Genomic DNA, 5014 nt, shown 5'->3' on the forward strand with positions numbered 1-5014 from the left:
TGAACAGGGAGAAATCCTTCTTCCACTTTCAAAACATAGCTATTTATTACCTTGGCTGCTTAGATGACTTCCAGCTATTTCAATGGATTTTCGAATGGCACTATGTACTCAAGACAGCTTCTTGGATTTTTAAAAGCAAGGAGAGAGAATGGCTTTCTTTCACCTGCTACAAGCCCAGAATCCTTTTTCATATAATTTGGGTCATTAGGTCCACTATAAATCCTGTGATGTGGATTTTGTCTTGAGAACCTGAAATGATTGTTGCATTTTAATTTGAAAGACCCACACAATTGATATAAACCTTTTGAATTAGTTTCATGAAAGTGCATTGTTACCAATTCAGTCCAAAAGGTTCCTTTTGTTACTTTCTTGAGATAGCGGAGGGGTTCCAATCCCTAAATTTCCCAAACCTATTGGATCATCAAGTGGCCATCTTTTTCAGCCTTTTGTGGTCAGTTTTAAAACATAAAAATTAATTTGACATTCAGACTGTACCGGGACATGATAAAAGCAATTGAGATTTTACATTTTTCTTTCTATAGTAGGCCCAAAAAACAAGCTTGACTTCTCCAAGGAAGATTATGGAGAGAGAAATGAGAAAATAACTTCTGTTAAAACAGACGAAACAATGCTCAGTTCAAGTTTGAATACATTGAATAACTTTAATACAACAGTAGCTTTCAGCTTTGCACGAAGTGCCTGGCAACATGATAATCTATCAGGGACCTTTCACAATCCATTTCTTCTCATTTGAGTTGAGATGTGCATTTGCATTACTTGGCCAAATTAACCTGTTAAGCAAGTTGGCATATCAACAATTCCAATGATTAACATGGAATACTTTGAAATCTGACGAAATTATTAAGTACCTCTACCGCCATTCAAAATAATTTAATTGAATAATTAAAAATCAGCAAAGAACATTTTTTTCCAGGTTGAAGAATGCAGCCACATGAAGGAGTCAGTTGCAGTTAATAGGTTGTAATTGAGTTACTTGGGGAGTGTACTGAAATATCTCCAGAATGATATGTATGATGTGCATAATGGAACAATAGGTCAAATTCTTGATAATCCTATAAAACATTTCTTTGAGCTGGTGGTAGTTAGTTCTCAAGTTCATTGTGACCATAATGTCAAGCGCACTATTATTGCGTTCCTTATAAATAAACTCCATAGGTCATACCTGGGTCAATTTGTTCAATTCATACCAAAGCTATTCACTTGATTCACGAACATTTCATTACAGTTGTGTCTTGTATCAAATTATACTTATTTAATATTCAAAGTTAATGCAACCTTCTCTATTGCTACAGTTTACAATTGATGGAAATATGGGGCAGCGTTTGTTTTTTGGAATCATGTACATGAATATTACGAACTATTTATCAGAAAAACAGGAGTTCAGATTTTAACTCTCACTGGCCAATAAAACATAGGCAGCAGCAGAGATAAAATGGACTGTGGTACATTTACTCTTGGGCCCAGCGCATTTTGCTGGGTGGTGAAGGCACCTTCCCAAATCAAACAGCAGCTTCATCAATTTATTAGGCAGGGTCTCATCACCTACGTAAGATCCCAACGGCATTTTAACTACTTACTGGGAAAGTCATTTGTTGTGGATTATCTCCTCTGTAATACTTGGAAGAACAGCAAAAGAGGCCTTTTCAGAATTATCTAAAATTACAACTGTGAGGGTTCTTGAGACACAGTGGTAGTATCCTTACCTGTGAGCCAGGAGGCCCAGGTTCAAGTCCTACTTGTTCCTGGGTGTGTAATAATAACTCTGAATAGGTTGATTAGAAAATATTTAAAATTGTTTCTGTGGGGCCAGGAAGTGCATAAGTTGCCCTCCAGCTTCCACAAGAATAATGTGACTGAACACTGCCAGGGTTAACTACCATAACAGCTATTTTCTCTACACACTCATTACTTACTTTGGTAGAACATCTCACTTCAAAGGAGGATTAACTCCAAAGAACGTCTTCTGTTGTTGTGCCCTTGTCCGAAACAAGCCTTTGATGAGACATTATCAAATATGTATGTTCTCTTAATTGCAACGGGAGATCAGTGATGTAATTGTGCATACGTTGCTATGTGTTGTAGCTCTTTTGATGTTTTGTGTGACCCCTGGCAGATGTGGGAAAGGCAGTGCCACTGTGGAGCCAATAGTGTTACAGCTATATCTGTAATGAACTGTGATTGTGCATGAAGCATCTGATGGAGCTGCCAGCCACTTAACATGCTGTGTAACTGTCGTCAGCATTAGCAACTTTGTAATACTAATTTTCATTCCTAGAAACAGCAAGTATTGATTAGATAGTGGCACAAGCCCTACAAGAACACAATCTTTCATCTTCTAGTAACAATCTCCTGAGATGTCCACAGATATTGATGGTGTGGAGCCACTTCTGTCCAGGCACTGGGATAACATCTTGTTGCCATCCTCAAGGAAAAGAGCTTGCTCTGTCCTGAACAGCCTCAAGAGAACATCTAACAAGGCATTGCTGAAGCTCAGCATCACTCATTGCTTGGTCTCTGGGTGGAGGTGAAGTTAAGAGATGCTTCTGGGATGCACAGAGTTAAGTGCTTCTCGATATCTTTCAAACATACCGTCTGCACATTGGAGCCCAGATGGTTGCAACAGGCTTCACAACTTCCTGCCAACAAAATTTGGTGTTTTACCCACATGTGCATAACACAATAAGCTGTGAAGAATGTGATTGTATGGGAAATCCTGAACTGTCCCTAATGGATGTTCCTCCCACTTTTCTCCATACTATGTTTCAAACAAAGAAATTCCTGCCCATAGATATTAGGTTGTTTTCACTATTTGATTTCCTCTACATTTCATTTTCTTTGTGATGTGGTTCCTATTCTGTACCCTGTTCTATTTATATTTTACTTGTCTTATCCCAGATACCATGGCAACTGCACCATATGTTTTCAGTGAGCTATATATATTTTTCCTTTTATACAATTTGTTCACAATGTTGGATTATCATGAATCGTTCTCAAAATTCAAACCTTTTATTGGGTATAGAAGAGTAAGCCCTTCATAAGTTTCATAACTGAATTTCTGACATAGAAAATGGAGGTTAGGCCAATGAATTAATTCAAGGCAGCACTAGATAGTATCTTGATGGGTGGGGGAGGGGGTCAGGGTTATGTAGGCCAACAGGAAGTAAAGGTGAAATCACCACTGGAACAGTCACAACGTCATGGACGAGAACAGCCAGTTCAAAGGCCAAATGAGCAGCTCATATCTTGGGATTGTCCTGTTTGCATTCACTAGCTGACGGAATGATCATAGTTATAAAGGAGAATTGAATAAAGGAGATGAGATCCAATAGGAGGGGGAGAGAACTGCACAGTTTTGGAGGTTGAGCAGGGGGAGGGGTTGGTTAAGGCGTGTCACGGTCACTTTGTCCGAGATGTGGGGAGGGTATAGTCAGGGGGTTGTTTGGCCCGACTACACCCTTTTTCTGCAACTATGTCCATACTTGAGTGCCCCATCAGAGGAAGCACACATTGTCCAGCACCGGAATGCTTGACCTTTTCTGTGGGTGGTGCACTCAAGGGCTGGAGTGTATTATTACCATCTAATATGATATTTAATTTAAATATTGTAATTTTTATTTGAATATTTGATTTTCGTCAAAGTGCCCCATCAAGTAGCTAGTATCCTTTAATTTCATTCAATCTGGTTTAACTTGACCCAAATGATTTTCAGAGTATCACATACTTCTATGACCAGTGGTGTGCCACAAGGATTGGTGCTGGGTCCACTGCTTTTCATTATTTATATAAATGATTTGGATGTGAACATAGGAGATACAGTTAGTAAGTTTGCAGATGACACCAAAATTGGAGGTGTAGTGGATAGTGAAGAAGGTTGCCTCAGATTACAGTGGGAACTTGATTAGACGGGCCAATGGGCTAAGCAGTGGCAAATGGAGTTTAATTTAGATAAATTGCGAGATGCTGCATTTTGGAAAAGCAAATCAGGACAGGACTTATACACTTAATGGGGAGTGTTGCTGAACAAAGAAACCTTGCAGTGCAGGTTCACACTTCCTTGAAAGTGGAGTCGCAGGTAGATAGGATAGTGAAGGTGTTTGGTAAACTTTCCTTTATTGGTCAGAGTATTGAGTACAGGAGTTGTTGCGGCTCTTCAGGACATTGCTTAGGCCACATTTGGAATGTTGTGTGCAATACTGGTCACCTTCCTATCGGAAGGATGTTGTGAAACTTGAAAGGGTTCAGAAAAGATTTCCAAGGATGTTGCCAGGGTTGGAGGATTTGAGCTATAGGGAGAGGCTGAATAGGTTGGGGCAGTTTTCCCTGGAGTGTCGGAGGCTGAAGGGGTGACCTTACAGAGGTTAATAAAATCATGTAGGGCATAGATAGGATAAATAGACAAGGTCATTTCCTTGGTTTGGTGAAGTCCAGAACTATAGGGCAGAGATTTAGGGTGTGAGGGGAAAGATATAAAAGGGGTAACTTTTTCACACAGAGGGTGGTTTATGTATGGAATGATCTGCCAGAGGAAGTGGTGGAGGTTGACACAATTACAACATTTAAAAGGCATCTGGATGAGTATATGAATAGAAAGGGTGCATAGGGATATGCACCAAGTGCTGGCAAATGAGACTAGATCAGGTTATGATATCGGGTCGGCATGGATGAGTTAAACTGAAGGGTCTGTTTCTGTGCTGTACATCTCTTTGACTCTATGACATGCTATCGAAGTCTAACCTGAACTCCTGATTGTCATCTTGTGACCTTTCGGGTTCAATTCCTGCCTCAGGCGACTGTGTGGATTTTGCACATTCTCACAGTGTCTGCGTGGGTTTCCTCCGGGTGCTCCAGTTTCCTCCCACAGTCAAAAAATGTGCAGGTTAGGTGAATTGGCCATGCTAAATTGCCCGTAGTGTTAGGTGCAGGGGTAAACGTAGGGGAATGGGTCTGGGTGGGTGCACTTCTGTGGGTTAGTGTGGACTTGTTAGGCTGAAGG

Source organism: Hemiscyllium ocellatum, chromosome 8 (assembly GCF_020745735.1).
Source record: "Hemiscyllium ocellatum isolate sHemOce1 chromosome 8, sHemOce1.pat.X.cur, whole genome shotgun sequence".
Classification (NCBI taxonomy): Eukaryota; Metazoa; Chordata; class Chondrichthyes; order Orectolobiformes; family Hemiscylliidae; genus Hemiscyllium; species Hemiscyllium ocellatum.